Genomic DNA, 26,334 nt, shown 5'->3' with positions numbered 1-26,334 from the left:
AAGGGACCCACATGCGCTTCCCTGCAGGTGAACCCCAGGCCTGGAGACTCAGAGGTGGATGGGGGGGTCAGTGATCGTGACTATGTGATGGGCTCAGTAGAGCACAGATCCGCCCTTCCAGCGGGTGGGGGTTGCGGCGGCCACTGCGCATGCACCAACTCCGCGGCCACTGTGCGGTTTCTTTTAATGAGCATCTGGCCTGATCTCACTGCTGGGAGACGAAGCAGGCTCTGTGACTGCGATATAGACGTGCACGCCTGCGGGAACTGCACAGACTATTTTAAACACTTGCGAGGCTTGGTTAGTTGGTGGGAAGCCGGGAAGACTCATGTGGTGCTCGTGTGGAGCCCGCCACTGATGCGTTTTGGCATCTTGCAAAGCCGGGTTCAGATATGCGTGGGGGTGGAGGACAGGCTAGTGCTCACCTTCCAGATAAGAGGCAGCACAAGCCAACACGGGGGTCTCAAGCTGCCAGTGCTGGGGCGGGTGGGATGGAGGAAAGGCAGTCAAATCTTGGCTTGAAAACCACTTCTGCCACGTGGAGCTGAGGCACACATTGCTCTGTGTCTCAGTTTGTCTCTATAAAATGGTCATGGAAACCACCTCCCCTTTGTAGCTATGATTAGGAAAGATGATGCGTGCAAAGCATCCTGCCTAGTCATTAACAATATTCTAAGAGGAAGTCCCTGGTGGTGCCATGGCTGGGACTCCGGAATCCCAATACAAGGGGTCCAGGTTGGATCCCTCCTCAGGGAATTGGCTCCCACCCACGGCAGCTAAGGAGTTCACATGCCTCAACTAAAGATGCGGGGTGCCACAACTAAGACCCGGCTCAGTCAAATAAATAAATATCAACAAAAATAACAACAACCAGAAACATTCTGGGTGCCTTGATAAACAGAATGATTACCGTCACAAAACCCAAAGCTTTGAGCTGGGACACAGAACCCAGTGCTTGAGTTCAAATCCCAGTTGCCCTGTGACTGTGACACATTGCTCACCCCATGTGAACGTCTGTTTTCCAAACTGTGAGATAGAGACGATCTTCATACCTCCCTCGGGCTGCTTTGAGCGCTCAGTGAGTTTCCAGACAGGCCTGGACGTGGTGAGGATGAAGGTATTCCCTGCCTGCTGAGGGATGCTTGGCTTCGCTATCACACATGCTTATGGGTCCTGTTTCCAGTGGTAGAGACTGGCCCCCATCACCATCATGCACAAAATTCAGGTTGCCACTTTCTCTAGACTCCACCCACAGGGAGGCTGAGAGCTCTGGGTCTGAGGGAAGCTGCTGGGAGAAATCTGCCAGGCTGGCCCCAGAGGTGAGGAGGGGAGGGGCTGCTGAGCCCCACAGAGTTAGGAGGAGGGCCCCCAGGGGCACTGGTCCCTTGCCCAAGGTCACAGAGCTGGACTCCGGTGAAGGCCATATCTTCCACTTTTGCTGCCCTTTCTCAGATCTTGCTGGAAGTCACTGAAAGCCCTGCTAATCTGGGGCAGGGGAATGGAGTGGGCAGTGGTGGTGGTAGTGGTGGTGGGGTGTCACCAAATGGATGGAACTTGCATTGCCCTTTTCTTCAGACATTGCCCATGGAGTCTCTGACAGATAAACAGACCCCAGACCCCAGGTAAGCCTGGCTCTCTGGAGTTTTCCAAACTAAACAGCACACAAGTTTCCAAGGTTGCTGCGCTTGCTGGGGAGGCATCAGTGCCAGCAGGGGTCCAGGCAGCCCCTAGGGTGGCAAAAGTCCACAATGAGCTTGTGGTCAGTCAGTTCTGGGAGTCGGGGAGTAGGGGAGTGGGGTGGGGGAGGACCAGGAGGGTGAACCATGCTCTTCAGATGCCGACTCTTCTTCTGCCCCTCTGTCCTTCCCCATCATCAGAGTTCAGGAGCAAGATTAAGAGGCAGGGGGCCATGACCACAACTATAGGGGCAGGAACCCAGGCTGCCTTTATTTTCCTGGAGGAATCCTGTCCCTTGGCAGCACCCCCCCCCACCAGGAACTCAGCAACCGTCTTCTTACTCTTGGGGTACAGGTACTTTGCCAACAAAGGTCCCTATAGTCAGAACTATGGTTTAATCCATCCATTAGTCATGTATGGATGTGAGACTTGGACAGTAAAGAAAACTGAGCGCGGAAGAGCTGATGCTTTTGAACTGTGGTGCTGGAGAAGACTCTTGAGAGTCCCCTGGACTGCGAGGAGATCCAACCAGTCCATCCTAAAGGAGATCAACCCTGAACATTCACTGGAAGGCCTGAAGCTGTGTTGAAGCTGAAGCTCCAAGCCACCTGATGCAGAGCTGACTCACTGGAAAAGACCCTGCTGCTGGGAGAGATTGAAGGCAAGAGAAGAAGGGGACAACAGAGGATGAGATGGTGGTTGGATGGCATCACCGACTCAATGGACATGAGTTTGAGCAAACTCTGGGAGATAGTGAAGGACAGGGAAGCTTGTCGTGCTGCAGTCTATGGGATCGTAGCGGGTCGGACATAACTGAGCAACTGAATAACTGTCTGAAACCCAGAGAAAGTTCTAGAGGAAATACCACTCTCTGACCAGAGGAGGGTGCCATTGCCTCACAGATAAGCTGCCCAAGGTGGTGGCTGGAAGAAATCTCTCTGCGGTCCAAGAACGAGAAATTTCCATCCACAGGCAGCTGGAACAGGGAGTTCTGACAGCCTCAGCTTTTCTCCTGCTGGCCAAGAAAGGGCCCCTCCAGACCCTCACAGGCTGGGGAGAAGAAGGGGAGAGTTACCAAAGCTTGGGAATGCAAGTCAATGTGCCCCCGACTCCACCATGAGTTATCACAAACTTCTGTAGTATGTCACAAGGTAGCAACACCTGACTCTGTGCTAAATGCTTTCCAGACATTTCCTGGACTCCCTGCAGTCACCCCAGTGGGTGGACAGGGTGGTCTCTGCATTGCAGAACCTCAAAGCATCTGTCTCTTGCCCAAGACCTGGGGTGTCCAGGCAGAAAGAGATTGGCCTTCGGACCTGGGTCTTTGTGGCTCCAGAGTAGTCGATGGGCCTCTGCACTCCCTTAACAGTATTTGGGGGCCGTGGGGCCTCAAGCTTCAGATGGCATTTCTGCATACTGACTGCCTGTCTCTGTACAGGGGAGTAGGTGTCTGGCCTCCCCATCTGGGGATGTGGTGCTGGCTGGATCTGGAAGTTCGAGTCCTGGTTCGTCCTCCCTCTCCTGGCTGGGCTGCAGAAACTTCACGTCCAAGCAGCCCTGGAGGGGGTCTGGCATGCACAGAACTCCTGGAGACGTTTCCATGAAACAATGATCTCCAGCCAGATGTTCTCAGTTTTTAAGCCACAGTTTTTTTTGTTTTTTTTTTTTTTTTAACCTAAGAGGGACCGATTTCCCCATTTTTCAGGAGGGGAAGAACAGAAGGGAAGAAGCCGAGCTCAGGCCGCCTGGTTGACTCTGCAGCCCAGGACAGGAGGCCAAGGCCTGGGCCCCCGGCGTCTGCTGAGCCAGCAATCAGCAATGCTCCGGCCGTCCATCAGGCGGGGGAGGACAGAAGGCGAAAGATGTGTTTTCTTTGCGCATTTATGTGTTAAAAAAAGAGAGAGAGCACAGCATGGAAAATGGACAAGGCGGCTGTGAGCATGCTTCCTCCCACGCCTGGGTTTATGGAAACACAGACGTCAATTCAATGTCCACAAAAGCGGACTTTTTTTCCCCAACGTGGACAGTTCTGCCAGTTCATCTAGTCCATTTCTCGGGGTCACTCTGAGTTTCTGTCAATAAAGCTGATGAGGACCACTTGCAAATATTGAACTTTGTTAGGGAAAACATGTTTATCTGCCACCAACTGGAATTTGCTGGGCACACTGAGATCCTGAGGGGCTTCAGATGACTCAGGAGATGGAGGGTGGTGGTGGGGTGTGTGTGTTCTAAATGTTCTAAATGGCTTGACATCTGTCCAGTGGTGCCTGCTGGACTCCAAGAGGGCTGGTCCTCAGGAAGGTTTGGCCCGTGTCTAGATCCCGAGGAGATGGACAAGATAGTGGCCCCTCAGCCCCTCAGCCTCTGAATTCCCAGGGCAGGGTCTGCCCCACACACTTGAAAGGGAGGCAGACTTTCAAGGGATGCATGTTCTGGAGGCTTCTCTTTGCTTCACCAGCTTTCTGGATGCTTTCTGCAGCTGCAGAGCCAACCAGCAGGGGGGCCTTCTCTCCTCTGTCTTCTCTGCTGGCCATTCACAGGGGGTGATCTCTGCCCCCCAGGCCTCATCCGCCCTGCCTGGGGGTTCTTCCCATGGTTGTTTCCTAACTTCAAGAGAGAGAGAGCTGCTTCTGGGCCCTTCTCAGGGTCTTCCAAATCAGTAAAGGTTTTCTCCCTTCTTTGGGGGGCTGTGTAATGTGACAGGGAACCCAAGGGGTCTCAACCCCGGGGGGAGCAGGGCTTCTCTCCCAGGGACATTTGACAACTCTGCAGACATATTGGTTGTCACAACTGGGGAAGGGGGGCCACTGGCGTCTAGTGGGCCGAGAAGAGGGACACTGCTAAACATCCTACAGCCGACAGGACACCCCACAGCAGAGAATCACCCGGGCCTGAACATCAATATTCTCAGGGTCAAGAACCGCAGCCGTAACCCACTCAACCCACTCCCTAGGGATAGACATTCATATTGTTCCAAATATTTTTGCTGTTGGCAACATTGCTGCCAAAACTGCTTTCACACCTAGGCTCCTCTGCTGTGGGTGAATGTAACCGGTGATTCAGACAGTGTGGCACCACTTGGGCACCAAGAACGAAGGCAGAACACACCTCTATCCTGATAAGACACCTCTGGAAGTGACACAAGAGAAGTGCTTGCTTGGGACAGAAACTAAGGGGAGCAGCCCCCTTGGGCTCTTCCGACACACTGGATCCCTTGTGGTCCTTTCTGATCCAAGGAGGACTAGAAGTGGCAGGGAGGGGAGCAGAAGGATTGGGAGGACCAGGCCTGCATCCTGAGGACAGACACGGCTCTTGCCCCGATAACTTGCATGACTCACACTGGTTGCCCAGCGCTCCATCCTGCCCCTCATGTCTGAAGAAAGAGGCTGCAGTGGGTAACCTGGGCTGGTCCTGGGTGGCCTGCCTCCACTCCATCTCCATCTCCTCCTGGTTCCCAGTGCTCTACCCTCTGCTTCTGGGGGCCTGAACTGCCCCACCTGGGCTGGCAGGTGTCCCTCGGGCTGTCCCCTCCACTCTCTGGACACTCTTTGCCTGCTCTGCCTTCAGGGCTCAACTCCTGAAAAATTGCCTGGGTTGTGACCCCAACCACAGAGCGCTGGCCTTGACTATCTCCTCCTGGCCCAGGCCTCCTTAAGGCACCACAGCTGCAATCTATTCCCAGCATAGAACCCAGTCTGAATTTTTTCTTGCTCCTCTTCAGGCCGTGAGAGTCTCATGCAAAGGAACTTTTTCTCTTGTTCATGGCTCCTTGCCCAGTGCCTATGTGGTGCCTGGTCCCTAACAAGGTTAGTTACTTTCTAACTCTGACTCTGACCCTGACCTTAACTGATCTTAGGACATATAAGTGAATAAATGAATTAGTGAAAGAGTGAACAGATAAGAAATGGAGAGCTGGGGATAAACAGGCTGGACATCATGCCACGGTTTTGCCCTTCCATTTTCCCATGTGATCTTGAAAGCATCCATGAACAATATTAGTCTATTTTATAAATGAGGACACTGAGGCCAGAGGTGGCTTAGCCTGCCCTCTGAATAGTAAAACTAGTAAGGAGCCTTTTCCCACCTGAGCCCTCTGACTCCACAGTCAGTTGCCTTTTATGACCACCAGGGGGCGCACCTCCACATGTGCCTGTGTACAAATGCTTCCCATCTTGTGTGAGGCAAAACCATAAATTCATCCCTTCCCTCCCCAGCTGAACGTTTATTCCAGCTCTGTCTGAGCAGAACTGTGTCCTCGGGAGGGAAAGGGGATCCAGATGTCCCCATGCCAAGAGCAATAATCATCTCCTAGGAAATTTGAAAAATGCTCTGCTTCTAAGTGTCACTCTGTCGTCCGGGGTTTTGGGCTCTGGTGTGGCTGGTCCGCTTGCCCAGGCTGCCCGCGGACTGGCCCCTGATGCGATGCACTGGGATCTCACAAGTGATGATGGAGGGGAGGCCCTTGGTAACTCTCAGCAGCTTTGCTGTTGTCGCTTTGGGGAGTCACTGATTTGTATTTCAGATTTTGCTGTCACTTGAAATCTTAGCTATTTCAGAGGAGAAAAGGCAAGTACGCAGTGAGCTTTGCTTATTCAAAATGAGGGAGGAGAGAGAGAGAGGGGGGAAAAGCATCAGATGTTAAGCTGAACAGGTGTTGAAGCTGATGTTTGAGGGGCTAAAAAAGCCTGAATCTGAGAGGGAGCTAACAGTCCCTCCTGATACCCCAGTGGAAGGAACTTTTACTTAGCATGTAGTTTTAAACCTTGATAATCAAACATTGGTGCCTGACAGCTGTGTTACCCACAGCCAATTTTTTAATTTCTCTCTGCCAGGTTACTCATTCTTGAAACGTGTGTGTTCTTTACACCCCAGGGGAATATTTTCTGTTTTCCAAACTTCCAGAAAGCTGTTTGAAAAGAAAAACAGGGATCTCTGCACCAGGCCATTGATAGCTTTTTAAATGAAAGTAGAAGCAGCAGCGGTAGCCAGAGGAACAGGGACCAGAGATGCGTGGAATGTTTTCTAATCACCTATGGATACGTCTGAGGTTTTCTGACCACCACGAGGTTACTGAAGATGCTCACACAATCTTTTTCAGCCCCTTATTTTCAATGGTGCATCTCAATGAGGAATTTATGCATCTCTCCATATGCCCCTTTGTCAATTAATTTATTCGGTGTGAATTGAATCGAGTAGTGTTCATTATGTGTAGCACGCTCTCCAGGGCGAGGAAGTGATTTTCCTAAGACCATCCAGACTGGTCCAGTAAGGGTCGTCACTTCATCTAGTATCTCATCCCAGGGAATTCACAACAGACCTCTTTATTCTTGTCTTCAAAAGGGACAGTCCAGCCCAGGGTGGGGGGGGGAGGGGGAGGATGAGGCTGCAGACCCTGTCTAGGTCCTCAGCCTCCTCCCACACCACCCAGGGAGGTTGTCTTCATCTCCACTTTCTCCCTCTTCTTTGGATTTCCCAGCCCAGCACAGGTGACGTTGATGCTGGGGAGAAGCACCTGCCCCACACTGCCCTCCTGTGCTCTCATCAGAGGATGAGACTTGGGAGGTGGGGGCAGCCAGTCCAGTGGTCTTTTGCCAAAACTTCTAACGCCTGCTCATCTCTCCCCGTCCTGGTCCGAGCTTCACACCACCCGGAGTGAGCACTGATCAGTGAGATATCCTGCCCCAGCGCAGAGCCTCTGTGACAGCTCACAGCCACAGCACCAGACCCTAGGTCATCAGCACGGTTTTCTGGGCTTCAGCTCCTCCTTGTCTCCCACTTCTCGGCTCTTTGGAGCCAGCTCCTCGCCCCAGGGCGGCCTCTGGGCTCTGTGCTCTGTCAAGTGGGCTGACCCTTCTTCATCTGAGCCAGATACCTCCTCCGGCTCTGAGTTGTCCGCACCCTCTTCCCCTGCACCCACCACCCTTCCTTCGGGTCTCTGCACCCCCTTTTGTTGCTCTCTTGACAAATGCTTGTTTCTTGTCACCACTCTCCTTGCCACGTGCTGAGCTCCACAAAGATCCGGGACACCCCTGTCACTGTTCCCCCCGCCTTAGCAAGGATGTCACACCCAGGAGGAGCCCAGCAGATGCGAGCTTCCAAAGGAAGGAACAAGAGTTCACTGCTTGTTTCTTCACATTGTGACCCTGCGGAGACAGACGTGTGCAACGCCATGCATTTATTTGAGAGTTATAATCTCATTTGTTCCAATTGTTGTGGGAATGACATGTTTTTAAAATGACACAATTGACCCCATTTTTCATGGCCCTGTTGTCCTTCAGAATTTATTGCAGGGGCTTCCCAGGAAGCTTCATAAATGTTCCATGTCTCTGTGGACGTAAGCTGGGTCCCTCTCAGAGAGAAAAGGACAATCTGTTTTTCACTTGCCTTTTCAACAAAACATTGTTCTTTTGTTTTTTTGCCAAATACTAGTTGAAGTGTAAGAACAAATTTTAATCAGTACTATAAATATATTTTTACACTTTTTATTTTATATTGGAGCGTAGCTGATTAAACAGAGCATTGTTAATAGCAGTAACAAGAAGCACTATTATAGCACCTCATTTAATTCATTTAATAATCACTAAATACAAAGAGACTGATTTACTATTATCTTCATTTCATAAATAAGGAATTGGAGGCACAGAGAGGTTAAGTAACTTGTTAAATGTCACACAGTCGATACATGTAAGGAGCTGGGACTCTTTGTTTGCAATCTGCTTTATATTATGCTTTGCTCGCACATTGCCCATGAACTTTGAGTTTCTCAGTAAAGCATGTAGAGTAGGGGCGGTCATCACCGTGTTACAGCCGAAGAAACAGAGGTTCAGAGGGGTGCAGCGACTGTGGCCAAGATCACCCAGCATTGTTGGCAAAGTCGGGTTTAAACCCAGGTCTATCTACTTCTTGACCAAGCTCGCTCAGCTTTGGGGTCACACCTGGGGGCACAGGTGTGCAGCCTGCGCCTGGGTTCATGTGTGTGACCCAAACCAGCCTCGAAAAGATGTGAGGTTAGGTCTCACCTAACGGGAGACCCCAGTCTGCTTGTATGATGCTTTAGTGGTTTCATTTGGAAAATGTTGCTGTCCGTGAGCTATTTTAAGGCATTTTTAAGAGTCTCTAGTACAGGATGCAACACAAATCTTACTCCCATTCAATAAGATGCAATTTCCCAACTGGCTGTAAGGGATTAAAGAAAAAACACAGTAAATCACAAACAGGAGATCCTCAAGAGTTAACGAAGTTCTGACTTAGGACTCGGAATGCCAAGACGCTGGGCGTCGGAGCAGGCACAACACAACCCAGGTTTCTTTTCCTAACTCCTTTAGAGGCAGGCGCTTAATTGAACTTTTAAAATACGATGACTCCTGTGTATATCTCTGAAGATAGACTTTAATTGAGTCAGTTACTTTTATTATAAGTATTACTGTTTTCATGACCATGTGGCCTAAAAAATAAGAGAGCCATGTCCTGATCTGTGTGTTGGCACTGACTGCATTTCCTTCAGGGTCAGAGTTCAGGGTTCAGGTGGTAGGTCCTCAGGGAGAGTTTCAGCCCTAGTAGAATGACATTTTTATGAAGAGCAGGCAAAACGAGTGATCACAGTTGGAGGGCAATTTGGGGTTTTTCAAATCTATGTTAATAGCATACATTTTCAAGTCGATAGTGTATTCAATTAAAGGACCCAAGGAGAAGATGAAAACCAAATAGGGCATTTTGTTTTGTTTTGTTTTTTATTTTGTCCTCCTTCAACTCATTTTCTCTGTAAGTGCAGACTGGGGTGGTCTTTCAAGCAGAAAGTCAGCTGGGGATGGGGTATGTGGGGCCAGACTCCACCGCCACCAGAAGGAAGACCTTTGCTCTCATAACACAGACAGTACTTTTCCACTGCTAGCAGCTACACGTGTTGTTAGGTCATGCTCAGACCACACCGGTGAGCCCATAAGCCCCACTTTCCATTTCCTCCCATTTTCTGTCTCATCTTTCTTGGAAGTTAAGAGAGAAAGGGCTTTTGGTAAAGCCCTTTGTTATTCCTACGCGTCTGTGATCTTTGTTGATGGCACTCGCCTTCTGAGACTCAGGATTCTGTCATTTTCAACATTTGGCAGAGATACAAAAAGCAAAGAAATCAATATTGCCATGGAGACTATCATTTCTGAGCCAGACTTAATTATGAATTATTAAGAATGGTTCAGTTGAATTAAAAGAATTAGGAGGGCTCCTCTGTTTAATGCAGGCTCTAGCGATGCGTGTTAAGTAGCAACTAGGTTCATTACCAAAAGTTACATTCATTAGGTTATATAATTTGCAAGTTTCTATTCTTAATTTCTTCTAGCCAATTCCAATTATTTTCTCGAAATAGCATAATTAGTGGCAGGGAAAAAAAAACACATTAACATGACATGCAAATAACACATTTTTCTTTCCATTGGTTACAAAAACCGTTTGAATGTGTTTTTTGTCTCATATATAATAGTATCTTTATGCACACAGACTTATGCCAAATAGGTGTCTCTTTGAATGTGTAACCCAGCCACCAACCTCACTATGTTTTGTCAGCAACAGGTATCCTGGGTAAACAATTTCATTTTAGCTTTTGGAAAAATCTGAGATTTGCATTTAGCCTTTTGGTCTCTAATTAAAATCCCCACTGAAGGTCGTGTTGGTGCCTTTGTTTTTCACCCTCTGTTCCGTTCAGGAGAATGTAATTGAGACTTGCGGACTTGACCTTTTGCAACATTCCCATTTCATATGTAGCACTGGGAATTTTAAGGAGGGGGTGGCAGCTGGGTGCGCAGAGGGAAAAGGCAGAACCTTTCGGAAGGGATTTCCAATTAGAGCTCCTGATAGGCAATTTCATAACCTGTTTGTCTCCAAAATGCTTCCGTGATTTTCTATATTTCTCTATTTCTTATTATCTTGCGTGACTAAGCATTCAGCTCAGGTGAGACACTGCCTGCTACAAAGCAAAGAGAAAAACTGACAATTAGCCAGTTGATTTCAGCTATATAAACTACTGAACTGGAATGTTCCAGGCAAGAAATGAAGGAAGGAGGAAGAAAAGTGAGGAAAGGAAGAGGAGGGGAATGGGAAAAGGAAGGGCGAGGGGAGAGAAGCAAGGAAGAGAGGGAGGGAGTGGTGGAGGACAGAAAAGACAAGTCCACCCCATGGATCAGTTTGTTCAGGTCAGAAGGACGGCCGTAGTCTTATCTCCATCACACTTTCTCTTCTTTTGAATCAGACCCATTCAAAATGGCTCCCCGGTCTCGACAGCACTGCCGGTTCCAGACACTATGGCCTCTAGATCACAGTGGTCAAGGGGGAATTTGATGACTGGGTTGTTTCTGTTTATCTGGGAACGTTTTCACATCTAAACAGCTTTGGTTCAGCACCCAAGAATGGCGTTGCTATGAACCGTCTTCTCTGGAACAGAGGAGCCCCAGTGAGCACACTGCTGAGGCTCCAAGCCTGGACACAAGACGTCCTTTATCCACAGGACGGTTATGGGAAAACTTTAAGGTCCGGTCCAAAGAATCAGGAGTGAATAATAAGAAGCACCAAGTTGATCTTTCCTCTAAACTCCAAAAGGGATGCCTGTTTCCTGAAAACTGTATCATTCTAATAGTGTGCCTTGATTAATTTCAGAATCCCCTAAAAACATTCTGACTCCAAGGGAAGAAAAGGATCTGGTTGGGAAAATGGTCAAGTCCAAAGACTACCTTCTGGTGTCATCATTTAGAAACTTGGATGGCAGGACTTCCCTGGTGGTTCCAGTGGCCAAGAATTCACCTTGCAATGCAGGGGACTCAGGTTCAGTCCCCGGTCAGGGAACTGAGAATCCCACATTCCACTGAGCTACTAAGCCTACACGCCACAACTAGAGAGTCAGAACGCATAACACAAGATAAAGATCCTGCATGACACAACAGAGGTCCTGCGTGCCGTAAGACACAACACAGCCAAATAAATCAATAATCATTAAGAAAAAAGAAAAGAAATTCGGATGGCATCTCCTCTATTTCAAACCAGGCTCTGTGACTTGCCAGACACTGTGTTTGGCGACTTACCTGATAACCACACAGCCACCCCCACCCCTGAGCCTGGCTAAGGGGACAAGCTCATAATTGATCATGTCTCCAAATTAGAGCAGCCTGGAAAATATTTCATTTACAATAAAAACAAATGCTCATTATGCCGTGTTTCAACAAAAGAACTCAGTTAAGGAGACACGTGGTTGAATTCAATATTTTGGCCTATTAGATGGGTTTCTGGGAGTGTTTTTAATGGCCTTTCCCTTCTTACAAAAGGGCTCCATGGATCAGCAGGACAGAAGCATGGGGCATAGGGGGTTGGCAGTGAGCTTGGGAGCTCCGCAGTTCCCCTGGCTTGCTCGAGGCAGGATTGATATATATGCATGTTTCTATGTAAGGGTCCAGGGTGATGCTTTGATCCACATATACATTGTGAAATAATATTTCTAATAGAGCTAACTGACCCACCCATCACCTCACATACTTACTGAGTGTGTGTGTGTGTGTGTGTGTGTGTGTGTGTGTGAAGACTTAAGACCTCCTCTGAGCAAATTCTAAATGTACAACAAACTACTGTTATCCACAGTCACCATGCTGAGACTCTTCCAGGGGCAGGGGGTTGCCTTTCATGACCTCGGTGCCCCTCACTTGAAGGCGATTTCCCCCTTTGCTCTTTCGGGCCATAGTGGAGCCTCTGCGATGCCTAGGTGAGAGGGCCCTGCCTGCAAACATGGTTTCCTGTCTTCTCCTGACTTCTGGGCCCATTTTCCTCGTTGCCAGAGATCGTGGTGAATCAGGGAGGTTTCATCCTAATTAAACGCGTAAAATGTATGTGAGTAAAGAAGCGAGGTGGAAATGGGTCCAAAGACAGAAGAAACGTAACCCAGGGGAGTGCAAAGTCAAAGTTATTTTACTTTCTAAGTCCTACAGATGCCAGCATTTGGGAAAGAAAGTGCTCAACATATGATTTCTCCTGAACCCTGATGGCTAGAAGTCTTTTTTTTTTTTTTTTAACATCCATTTATATCTTATCAGCAGGAGGATCAGAGTCCAAGAAATCTGAGATCTGGGGTCACCAGCTGAGTGTCACTGCCACATTTTAGCCTTTCTACCTTCCAGAAAAGGCCAGGAACACTCTCCCAGGTCTAGGATGCTGTCGGCTGCTCATCTCCCAGGTAAGGGCCCTGTTTCCTGGAAGAAAACTGAGTCAGACCCCTACTTTCCATAAACCTCTCCCAAGTACAAGACAGGCCCAGTTCCCAGGTGGGGTCATCCCCTCGACAGCCTTGCAGAGGGCTCTGCTGCAATGTTAAGACCAGAATCTGAAATGTCCACACTGATGAGAAAGTTCCAGAAAGTACATTTGAAATGAGCTGCTTTCCTGGAAGAAAAAATATCTTCTTAGGCCTCTGCCTTTGAGTCTCATATCAACTATAGGCCAGGACATCATTGCTATTAGCAATAATAACAACAGCCAGCATTTATTACACGCTCATGCTGCTCTCCTAGTGATTCTCCCAAGCGTGCTTACGACTGACCTAAGTATTCCCATTCTACAGATGAGGAACTTGAGGCTTAGAGGCTGAGTGAATCACTCAAAGTCCCATGGCCCAAAACTAGCAGAGCTGGGATTTGGCATGAAAATTTTGCATTATTTTATTTTATTATTTAAAAAAATTTTTATTGGAGTATACTTGCTTTATAAAATTGTGTTTGTTTCTAATGTACAGCAAAGTGAATCAGCTATGCTTATATTTATATGCCTTCTTTTTTGGATTTCCTTCCCATTTTAGGTCACCACAGAGCACTGAGTATAGTTCCCTGAGTTATACAATAGGTTCTCATTAGTTATCTATTTCATGCGTGTGTGCGTGCCAAGTCGCTTCAGCTGTTTCCAACTCTCTGTGACCCCATACACTGTAGCTCACCAGGCTCCTCTGTTCATGGGATTCTCCAGGCAAGAACACTGGAGTGGGTTGCATTTCCTCCTCCAGGAGATCTTCCCCACCCAGGGATCGAACCCAAGTCTCCTGCATTGCAAGTAGATTCTTTGCTGTCTGAACTATCAGGGAAACTCAGTGAAGCTTCATACGTAGTATCAATAGTGTGTACATATCAGTCTCAAAGAGCTGGGATTTTGAATTCAGATCCATCTGAGCCCCAAGTCATCTCCTTGGCTGTTTCCATCACCCATCGCCCCCTGCCTTGGTCCGTGTTACAGACCTGAGAAACCAGGATGGGCCCAGCCTACGCCCAGCCTTTTACAGAGAAGAGGCACATATCCTGACATTCTTATCATGGCCATCATTGTCATATTTAATTAGGCTGCTACAAGGGGGCATCTGAGGTTTCAAGGATGGAAAAGCTGCAGCCAGAGGGCTCTCAGATGGCAAGACACAGACTCAATCCACTTGGATCATGAAAGACAAGAGTGGCTCTTTAAAGACGCCTGCTTTCTCTCTAGTCTGGCAGGAAGAGTTCTTTCTGGTCTCTCAGACTGCCTTGTCTTGTCACGAGGGACTGTTTCCACTAATTAGCAAAGTGTTGTCTGTATAGGGCAAGAGCCTAGGTTGGAAACTCAGTGGAAGAGTTTGCATTAGCCAGAACACATGCTTTTTATGGGGTTTTGTCTTTCAGGGCCACTTAACTAGCAGGCTTTGCAAAGCACGTCAGTGAACCAGGCAATGGGGTGTCTCTTTCCTGTCTCCAGATGGCCCAGGGTCCTGCCACAGCCTGGTGTTGAATGAAAATATATCTAATTAATGCAGCCCCCTTGGGGAGGAATGGTTTCTGAACAGGCGAGGATACGCTTTGTTAATGAGGCAACTTTCTGCTCTGTGTGTGCAGCCTGAAACCTTTGTGCCATCATTTATCACAGCCCAGTCAACTCAAGACAGAACCAGATGGCTTCTTGTCTTTCCTGGGCAGGACGCAGCAAAGGCTAGTTAGGGACCAGCATAAATACTAGAAGGGGGGATGTCCCTGGCCATGCAGTGGTTAAGACTTCATGCTTCCAATGCAGGGAACATGGGTTCAATCCCTAGTGGTGGAACTAAGATCTGATATGTGCAGCCATAAATAAATAAAAAGAGAAATCAGTATTGTAAAAATGCAATCATATTTAAAAAAAATACTGGAAGAGATCAAAACACACTTTGACTGGAAAGAAGTTAACAACCATGATGACCTCATGTCACTCAAAGGACGAGGGAGTTTTGCAGAGTGCTACATGGGGACCCCCATCTCCCATCTCTAGATGAGGAAGCAGAGGCAAAGAGGTCAAAGGCCCTGTGAAAGTTTGCACAGCATGCTGGTGTCTGAGCCAGGATGAGAAGGTGGGGAGAAGATAATGTAACTTTAGATCGAACCCTTGGGGCAGCATCGGCCAGTGCTTTCAGTCTTTAAGGCTGAAATCCAAGCAGAGGAAGATTCAGAGCCAGTGACCAGAGCGCAGTGACCTGGTGGCACCCACTTCAAATGAGGGCTCTTCTCCATTCTCATTTTTAACCGCTCCTTGGTCGAAAGCATCTTCCAATGCTGGAGACAGTACTCAGGCTCTGACGCCCACCCCCTCCCTAACCCCCACATGGCCTCATCTGTCAGGCAGTTAATGATCTGTAAATAGACATTTCAATCCTCTGGTTAATGGAAATCATTTGGGCAGCTCCTTTGGAGAGTCCACAATTCTTTTCTTACATGTGAATAATCAAAACCAAATTTACCATTTTATAAGCTGTCTGTCCCCAGGTTGAGGTAGAAATGGAAGGCCTTGTGCCATCCAGGGGAACTTTCCACAGTGATAGGGAGATTCAGGGCTGGGCCATATGGCGGCCACTGGCCATGCATGGCTGGTGGGCCCGTGAAATGGGGCTGGTGTGACTGCAGAACAGAATTTTAAATTCAGCTTTCATTCATGCAAATATAAGTTGTCCCATATGGCTAGTGGTAACTGCAGGGAACAGGACAGTGTGGTTTAGACAGTGGGGCGCAGTGGTCCAGGGATGCAGGAGCCCAGCTGGGTGGGCTCCAATCCCCATCACAGGAGTGTAAACTTTCAACTCCTCTGAGGCTCAGTTTCCCATCTTGGAGATGATGTGGCCCCTACCCTGTTGTGGGGATTCAAGAAGATCATCCCTGGAGTGTGCTTAGCATGGAGCAAATGCTTCAATAAACCTCAGCTTCTGAGACCGGCCTAATCAGGATTCAGGAGACAAGGTTCAAGGAGAGAGATTACCTTAGTGATTGCTAAAAAAACCAACTTCTTAACAACACACTTCACATCCTTTCTCTGTAATCCTCACCAATGTTAGAAAAGTGGGCATCGTTTTCCCCATTTACAGAACGTAACTCGACTCAGACATGTAGGAGCTGCAGCAAGAAAAGGAGGTGGTGGGTCTGGAGTCAGACCTTCTGGGCCTCTATGGACAGCGGCTGCTACCCCAGCTCTCTGTACCCCCATCTCCCGCCACCTCGGCCCAGACTGCAGGCATTTCCCTACTCGAGCTCACATAAGGCCTCCCTGCTAATCTGTGTTCAGAACAAACTTTGGAAATCACTCTTCCCCTGTGTGACTGCAAACGTTCACCAGGACTGAACTTGGCCTGGTGGCAAAGCACACAGCGGAGACCAGCGTCATCTGACACGGAATTCCCAAGATTAGATAAAATGAAATCCTACACAGCAGAATTGCAACACTGCAGATTTTAAAAAATAAAATAAAATCCTACTCTCTCCCACTTATTCAAATCCTTGGGATTCTTTAGCCTTGGGAACTGTATCCCTTCGTTTGGGACCCTACCCCCACCTCTTCATCCTGGAACCTTCCCCCTCCACCATGTTTGGGAAGCATAGATTCCCTTTGCAAACTGGCCCCAGCCTGACGTTGCCCCAGATCTCCTGGGCTTGGCTTTTTCCAAATTTCATCTAATTGTCTTCATTGTATATTTGATTTCCACTTTAAAACTTCTGAAGAAAACATGTTTCTACATATGATCTCTGGGATGACATTTTTGTGGTTTACAAAATCTGGATTCAATATATTGGATAAACTGTGGCTCCAGAGACTTTTTTTTGGTTACAGCTTGATACTTTCATTCTAAAGTGGCAGAGTCTACAAGGTTGTCATAACATCACTCGTGGTCCCAAACTGATTTCTCTAGCATTTCTTCGACGGCAGAACTTTAGAAGTGCAGTTTGATGTGGGAAAGATTTGGTACCTATTTCTCTGCGCATGTGTCTTTCACATGTTTCTTCTTTCTATCGTGCAACTTTCAGTCAAATGCTTGAAAGGAGAGGGTTGAAGATTTTCTTGTTTCTTTAATCCCCACAGGCCTCCCCTGAAATCAATGTACCCCAAGCAAGGCCAGTTCACAGGGCAGTAGACAGTGAAAATCTGATTGTTATTCTCATTTTCTGGGGGGGCCATATGCACAGCATGTGGGATGTTAGTCCCCAGTTGTAGTTCAGTCACTAAGTCATGTTTGACTCTTTGTGACTTCATGGATTGCAGCATGCCAGGCTTCCCTGTCTTTCACCATCTCCCAGAGCTTACTCAAACTCATGTCCATTGAATCGCTACTGCCATCCAACCATTTCATCCTCTGCTGCCCCCTTCTCCTGCCTTTAATCTTTCCCAGCATCAGGGTCTTTTCCAATGAGTTGGCTCTTTGCATCAGGTAGCCAAAGTATTTGAGCTTCAGCTTCAGCATGAGTCCTTCCAGTGAATATTCAAGGTTGATTTCCTTTAGGATTGACTGGTTTGATCTCCTTGCTGTCCAAGGGACTCTCAAGAGTCTTCTCCAGCACCCAGACCAGGTACCAAACCTGGGACTCTCAGCAGTGAAAACATGGAGTCTTAATCACTGGACTGCCAGGGAATTCCCCTTTTTTATCTTTTTAAAAATTTCCATGAGAAGTTTCCAGAGATGGTTCTGATGGAGTGGGCAAAATCACAGCTGAACCAAATTAAAGGAGGTTCAAAAGACAAAATATGTAGGCACTTTCATATCTCACCTAAACATTTGCCTCCTTAGATGCTGGAAGTCATAGAGGAAAAATCACATCTACATCAACAAAGCCATTGAAAGTCCATCGCTGAATAGAAAGATACGGGCTTTCCCCGTATACCCTTGAACACGACAGAGAGGAATGTGTTTCAGTATTTTGTTGAAATATTGTTGGGTGTGTGTAGGAGAAAAGAGGCAAAGGGTGGGAGTCTTCTAATAATGTATGCAAATGAGTTGGTGCATCCAGCATTCAAGTATGGAAGAGGAGACAGAAGGAAGAATAATTCAAGAGCATCTCTCTAGCAACATTTTCTGCAGAACTAAGAGCTTCTCTCTTCCTTTTCACATTCATTTGCATCCCACTTGTATTTAGTGAGGCAATTAATTCATTTCCAACATTCCTTGACTTGTAAATCTGGTTTGAAAGTTAGGCGAGGGAAAGAGTCCCCAGGGTTTTCACGGAACTGTTATTAAAGTTGGAGGAGAGAGATCGGCTGTGTTTGCATTTGAGAGGCAGAAGGTCTCTTGAAAGGCAGAGAAAATCAATCCCCACTCATTTCCCTGCGATACACAGGTTTCCCCAGGGCCCCACCCACCTGCTGGTACAGGCAGACATACGTGAACATGGGTGAGTGGCTCCGCTCGTATGTGTGTGTGTATTAACTACAAAAAACAGTATTTGGAGATGTCTTGTTTCCAAATAAAATGGGATGTAAATTGGTGCAGCCACTACGGAAAACAGCACGGAGGTTCCTCAGAAAACTAGAAACTGAACTATCATATGATACAGCAATAGCCGTACAAACTATCACTGGAAGAGATAACGTGCACCAGTATGTTCATAACAGCACTGTTTACAACAGCCCAGACATGGGAACAACCTAATGTCCATCGACAGATGAATGGATAAAGATGAAGTGGCGCATATGCACAATGGAGGAGTACTACTCAGTCATAGAAAGAATGAAATAATGCCATCTGCAGTGTAATAGATGGGCCCAGAAATTATCGCACCAAGTGAAGTAAGTCAGAAAGAAAAAGGCAGATACCATATGATATCACTTACATGTGGAACCTAAAATATAACACAAATGAACTTATTTACCAAACAGAAACAGACTCACAAACATAGAAAGACTCCTGGTTGCCAAGAGGGAGGGGTGGAGGGACTTTGGGGATGGATGGATTTGGAGTCTGAGATCAGCAGCTACAAACTATTATACACAGGATGGAAAAACAGCCAGGTCCTACTGTACAGCTCAGGGAACTACATCCAAAATCCTGTGACAAATCACAACAGAAAAGAATATGATAAAGAATATGCGTATGTGTAACTGAGTCACTTTGCTGTACAGCAGAAATGAACACAACTTTATAAAGCAACAACGCTTCAATAAAACTAAAAGTAAATTTTAAAAAAGAAACAGGGACTTCCCTGGTGGTCCAGTGGGTCTCAAGTCAGGGGTTCGATCTCTGGTCAGGGAACTAGATCCCACATGCCACAGCTAAAAGAACCTGCATACCATGATGAAGACGGAAGAGCCTGTGTGCCACAACTGAGATCTGGTGCAGCCAAATACATAAATATGAAAGCAAGCAGACAAAAGGTCAAATTAAATGGGTATACTAAAAAATTAAAAGGAAGGTCTTCAGTACCCTCTCAGGTCTATGAATTTATCATCCACTCCAATCTGTCTGTCCTGCATCAAACTGAGAAATTTAGGGCAGCTGAGACTTTTTCACTGTTAATCCTAGGTGACTAGCATGGGGCCTGGGGGCCAGGGCTGTGGAAGGCAGGAGGGAAGGGGTGCCAGAGTCTTTCAAAAGGCAACCTATTTACACGTGTTAAGTGAGTTACCTTGAAGAGCAATGTTCAGTAAGTGCTACTGCCTGTCCTCTGTACGAGGAGTGTTTGAGGCAGATGTTCTCTGTTTCTTCCCATCCTCACCTCCACCCACAACGGCTGCATCTCCCTCCATTCGAAGACCCCTGAGGGACCAGAGTCACTGTTCCTGGAAGCAGCTCTCAACCCCATCAGTTAAGTGTGCTAAGTTGGGTTCCCCCAGGAGCAAAGCTTGAGATGTCGATTTGAGGGCAAGCAGTTTATCAGGGATGAGGTCCCAGAAAACACCTGGAGAAGAGCAGGAAGGGAAGCAGCCGAGGGCGGGTCCCTGATGGACCACTGGCCTCTGAGGGCAGCAGAGACTCAGAGATGGTGCAGGACAGTGCTCTTCATACTTTATGTCATGCAGAATTCACTCGTCTTGGCAAACTCAGGAGGGCTGATGTTTTTGTAAAGTACGATAAGATGGAGGAAAAAAGTGTACAAAATCCAATCCCCATATTCCTTATTATTCATGACAACAGTCAAGAAATGAAAATATCAAATTACTCTAAAAGTTTCTAATCTCTCACATTCAGTTTCAGTCCCTGGCTCATCATAGATGAGTAACAAACAGCTCAGAAAACAGTACTGGTGCCGGGACCACACTTGGAGTTGTAAGACTTTTGTAAGCCACAGCTCAGAATGACCCTATCCAAGGGGTAGGGAACCTGGGGTATTTATCCACCACCATCTTGCCTGTGGTTAATTAAGGGCTGTTTCTGAGGGCATGAACTGTCCATCAGTCCAGCATCTCTGCAGGCCCAGTGCCTTTCTGCAGTGGAGAGTGGCCGGGGATGCTGTGATAGCCTTCAGGTGTGGAGTTGGTGATGCCACGGGCATGTGGACAGGACACCAAAGTCAGTTGCTACTTAGAAGGCTTATTGCTTCATTTTCAATCTATTGCTATGATTTTCAGCGTGTGCTACCCTGACCAGCAGCAGCAGCCCCTGGGAACTTGTTTAGAAATGCAGTTTATCTGGCCTCATCCCAGACCTCTTGAATCAGAAGCTCTGGAGGTGAGGCCCAACTGTGTGGATTTCAACAAGCCTTCCAAAGGGTTCCAGCACATGCTCCAGGTTGAGACCCTCCATGCTACTACATCTTAGGGAAATTAGGCCAATCGAGATTTAAGGATGGGCTTCCCTGGTGGCCTGGTGGTAAAGAGTCCTCCTGCCAATGCAGGAGACACTTGTTTGATACCTGGTCTGGGAAGACCCCCACATGCTGCAGAGCCACTAAGCCTGTGTGGCTCAACTATTGAGCCTGTGCTGTAGAGCCTGGGAGCCACAGCTGAAGGCCACACACCCTAGAGCCTGTGCTCTGAAACAAGAGAAGCCGCTGCAGTGAGAAGCCTGTGCACAGCAACTAGAGAAGAGGCCCCGCACGCTGCAACTAGAGGAAAGCCCGCACGGCTATGAAGACCCAGCACAGCCAAAAGTAAGAAAGTAAATAAAATCATATAAAAAACGAAAATTTCAGTGGAACTGACAATAAGAAAATTATCTTAAGAAAAAAAGATGTAAGGAGAAATATCCTTGCTCTCACAAACAACTGATTCAAACTTTAGGTTTGGTGACTTTTTTTCAAAGGGCTCAAAGGAGCATATTTTCCCAAGGTTTGCATTATTGGAATAAATACAACCTTAAGCTCCATATCGCCTTTCTTTAAAGCAGGCCAATAAGCTCAACGCATAAAAATCACTTTCAAGTCCAACTTTGAAGATCTGTATTTGGGGCTGTTCTTCCAGTCCCTCCTCTGGAAGATGTCAACAGTGGCAGATGATAAACTGTCTTCTGCAATGTGACACCTTCCTTATACTCATAGGCCATTAAGCTGTCTGAAACAGAGTGCTTGCTGATTAAACAGGAAATGCCATGTGCAAAGTCTGGTATTCTTCCAGGGTCTAGAAGATAGGACCCAGACAAAGAAGAAGGGAAAACCTTTCATGTGCTCCACGTGTTCTATTCCTCAAGGTGCTTTCGTATAAATAACCCACAGGGAGCCTGGTGGTAGCCACGTGAGAAAAGCAAAAAGGCACAGTGATGTCTACACCTGGGTTGGTGGAGGGTGGAGGGGGGTGGCAAGGAGACTGAAGCCAGGGTGGTGGGGGATTGGGTGGGGAAGTGGTGTTTGCTGAGTGTGGGGTCCCATTTCACTGCCCCATGCTCTTTCCTCCCTTGAACCAGAACTTGGATGGATTTGCTGAGACACAAATGGTTTCCATCTTCTCCTGAAGTCATCAAACAGTTGCTAGTGAGTGGAGTGTGGGCTCAGCGCCCCAGCCTGGCTCAGTGTCTGCAGCCGCACATCTCATACCAGGGTTGTCAGGGTTTCACCAGAACTTTGGTGTTAGGACTTCCCTGGTGGCCCAGTGGTTAAGAATGTACCTGCTAATGCAGGGGACATAGGCTCAATCCCTGGTCTGGGAACTGGGATCCCACATGCCAGGAGCAACTAAGTCCATGAGACACAAATACTAAGCCCATACCCTAGAACCCACACTCCACAGCAAGAGAAGCCCCTGCAATGAGAAGCTGGCATACCACAACTAGAGAAAGCTCTTGGGCAGTAACGAGGACTCAGTGCAGCCAAGAATAAATAAATTAATTAAAAACAAACTTTGGTGTCACCTAGGAGTCTAAGATCCCTTGGAGAAAGAAATGGCAACCTACCCCGGTATTCTTGTCTGGAGAAGCCTATGGACAGAGGAGCCTGGCAGGCTACAGTCCATGGGGTCGCAAAGAGTCAGACATGACTTAGCAACTAAATCACCACCATAAGTTGGATGAAACCAAAAAGGTTTAATTAAATAGATCTTTGGCCCTGAGACTAGAAACACGAAGGAAGGCACAGTGAGTATGTTTTGCTGTTTGTGGATATGTGTCAACTGTAAGTGAGTAGCCCAAATTAATCAGAAAGTTTAATTTGGCATTTCAGCTGTGTCTATTATTTACATCTTCACTGGGGTGGTTTTACTCTCATTGGATAACGTCTGGAGACATTTTCCATTGTTAGAATTCTGGTCGGACGGGCAGAGATGCTGACAGAATCTAATGGGTAGAGGCTAGACATGCTGCTTCATGCATGAGACACCCTCCACGGAGAGCGGCCTGGTCCAAGGTAGAAAAATGTGGCTTGATGGCTTTCTGTGGGCACCCTTTTCCACTCAGCCATACCTAGCAAATTGTAATCAACAAAATGACACACTAGAAACAGAGCGGGGAGAAGTGGGCAGGTCTCGACCATTAAGAGTACAGTCTTATGGACCAGGGAAGCTGGGTATCTCAACTACATTCTCTTTGCTGGAGGGAGGAATCTGCCTACTGAGGGTTCATTAGTTAGTATCTTTGAGCTCTATTTTAGGCAACCAATCAAGCAATTTATTTTTTTAATCAAGGTTTAAACCCTATCCTTAGGCAAACTGAACTGAACTGAACTAGGCAAACTGTATTGAAATATGGATTAGGGGTAAGCCAGCCCTCGCATTTGCTATTCTGGACTTGGGCTGGCTACCAGGTCAAAAGCAGCTAGAATTTCTTGCTCTAACACTTCAGTTCTGTTTGAGGGATTTTTATTGAGTGTGTACAATGCTGTTTGCCACGGGGCTACTTCAGAGTGGAAGAAGGGTATGGGAAGAGAAGAGATGAAGGAAAAGTAAAAAGCAGGGTGTCAGAAAGAGGTCAGTGAGGAGCTAAAAGCAAAGAGGGTGAAAGAGATGGAGCTGATGAGAGCAGGGAAGGGAGAGGCATGGGGTCAGAGGGGTCTTCGTGGAATCAGAAAACCCAAAGGATGCTAGGTTCCCCACCATGTACAATGACTCTAAAGCCCTGGGGAAAATTCTCTGCAGTTATGCAGGGTAGAAATGTCAACGGGACTCAGAATTGTGTGTGCCTGCTAAGTTACTTCAGTCGTGTCCGACTCAACTGTAAGGACTGTAGCCTGCCAGGCTCCTCTGTCCATGGGATGCTCCAGGCAAAAATACTGGAGTGGGTTACCATGCCCTCCTCCAGAGGATCTTCCTGATTCAGGGATCAAACCCACATCTCTTATGTCTCCTGCACTGGCAGGTGGGTTCTTTACCACTAGCACCACCTGGGAAGCCCAGAAGTGTGCAGGTCTATTCCATCTCCTCCCTTCAACTTCTCCTTTTTCCCACCTGCTTCCCATCCTGCCCCCCAAATAAAGACAAACATCTACAGCACACAAGCTCCCTAGAGCCCAGCACCAGGTTTTCCAGTTTCTTAACTGGAGAAATAAAAGCAGTCATGGCTGCCTCCTGCCTTCTGTGTAAATGAATACATTTTGGTAAACTCTTTGAGGATACACTGGGATATACAATTATTCCCAGCTGAAATGTACCATCACAGACTCACTTCATGAAACATCTCATTTGCTCCTTCTCGTAATCGGATCTCCATGCACTAACTTTATTAGTGTCAAAACGGAGCCCGAGTGCCCGGTGAGGGATGGACTGTCACAGGAATCGTATTTACTGCATCCAGCATGCCTGCCGTGGAGCTGGCTGTCAGGAAGAAGGTTGGAGTGGCCATAAAATCACTCTCCTGATGGAAGTGTGGACTCCATGGGGGGCAGGCACCCTGAGGCAGAGAGAAACTCTCTCAGAGTCCATGGAGGAATTACCCTCCTTTCGAAAACCGGGCAGAACCAGTTACTTCTATTTCCAAGCCCCTGGGGCTGGGACAACTCCATTTCCTAGGGAGCTGGTATGATGGCTTTTGATCTTCAGAGCAGGTGACTTGGTTCCAGTAGCTTTCCTGATGTTTTTACAGAAATAATCAACACCTTTCAAGGGAAGTACTTTATTTTAGCCCACAAAATAGGAGGTGACAGGCTCAGGCTGGGGAGAGTTGGTCAGACGGGTTGAGTACAAGATCTACGGCAGTGCGGTTACCATCCCGGAAAGGACCTCACGTGAAGGCAACTCGACAGGAAATTGGAATTTCTCCCCTCTCAAATTACTCGTTATCTTCAGCAACATCTTAATAAAACAGACACAGGGTCAGTGATTTGAGCTTGGTAATTAAACTGAAGAAGAACAGCTTAGATCAACGGCTGAGCACGGTAATATATTCTGACACATAATGACACACGCAGGAAGGGAAGGGACACGCTAGGAGCGGCTCAGGAGATCAGACATGAGACAGATGTGCGAGTCACTGCTGAACGGTCCTGCATTGGTGCGGGGGGTGGCTTTTGTTGGCTGGGGCCTTGGACTGGTGGCCGGTTTAATCAGATTGTGGGATGAACAAAAATGTCATGTCTGTTCATTTTCATTTCTTTTCAAAATGGTAGATGCTAATGGTCCTGAGAAGCTTGATGTTCGAGTACAACTCCTGGGTGGAAAAGATGCTGATGGTGGAGGCAGATGGAGAGGGGGAAAAAAAAATAAAAACAACCTCAGAAAAGCCCACCTTGGGCTGTCACTTTCAATGTGTTTATCTCCAGGCTAATTGTAAGATCTTGAGGGCTTCACCCCAGGCAAGCTCTCCACTAGAGCTTGGTTGAAGAATCAGAACAATAAGGACGCTTGGTTTATCTAAATAACAGCTTTTGTCAAATACACCGAGAGTGTGGGAGCTGTCATCCTGAGAGCTGGTTTTCCAGTGATCATAACTATTACGTCCCAACAGCCCGATTCTGCAAAGGAACAGCCGATCTGGGAACTTGGAGCTGCTCTGAAGCCCCTTCACAGACATCTTGTGTGCCTTTAGCCAGAGCCTCATTTGAAGGCCCTTATGGTTGTCAGGCTTTGCTCTTGTATTTCTGAGAGGATCAAAAAAACAAATTCATGTGTCTTCCATGCAGGGAGAGACACATCAGATTTAAAGCCTGAACAGGTGAGTATTCCTTCTCTGAGCAAAGAGAATTCTCTGCTTCTTGACATTTATGTCTTCACAATGTCCTAGGAACCTTCTTTCCTTGGGGACCCCCTGCCTCCCACCCACCCACTCTCCACACCTTCCAGCCAGTGGTCACCTCTCCCTCTGCCTCAGTCCTCATCCCACCTGACTGGGCAGGTCCCTTTTCCCTCCATGGTTGGAAAACATCTTTGCCTCGGATTTTCCAAACCCTGAGCACATCCACCCCTTGTTTCAAACAGGCTAATTAGGTGTTATAGCCCATCAGCGTAGATCACTGCCCAACGTCTGGAGGCAGATGTCCAGAGAGGGACGCTGGCAGGGAGAATCTAGCGCAGCATGGCACAACGAGAGCCCGGAGCATGAACTGTATCCCTTAGCCCAGGGATCTGCTTCTCCACAGGCTACTTATCTTGTCAGTTTCCCCTGCATACAGCAATGGTCAGTGACGCTATAGGAAACACTTCGGTTATTCCATTTTATCAGCATTCGAGAGGATGCTCAGAAACCACGGGAGCCTCATTAAGAGTCCCTCCTGATCAGAGATGGGAGATGAGTCCTGGATCATAAATGGAGTCATAGTGAAACTCTGTTGTATCGTGGGCCCACAGGGCCCATGGATCCCCCACTCCCCACAGGGGCCATTGCTCTGATTCCTGGATACATATTTAGGATTCTTGTTCTGGGAAGCTGATCCTTGTTCTGTAAGATAAAAGCCATATCAGTGGAGAAAGTCAAGTGGAAACGGGAACTTCATCCCCTCCAGCCCACATATCATACCCCAGGAAGAGGTGTGGTCAGAGTCACTTTTATGTTTTTTAAATTTTTTGGCTATGCCATGTGGCATGTGAGACCTTAGT

Source organism: Oryx dammah, unplaced genomic scaffold (assembly GCF_014754425.2).
Source record: "Oryx dammah isolate SB20612 unplaced genomic scaffold, SCBI_Odam_1.1 HiC_scaffold_10, whole genome shotgun sequence".
NCBI classification, from domain to species: domain Eukaryota; kingdom Metazoa; phylum Chordata; class Mammalia; order Artiodactyla; family Bovidae; genus Oryx; species Oryx dammah.
The sequence above is the reverse complement of the archived record's forward strand: the minus strand, read 5'-3'. Positions refer to the sequence as shown.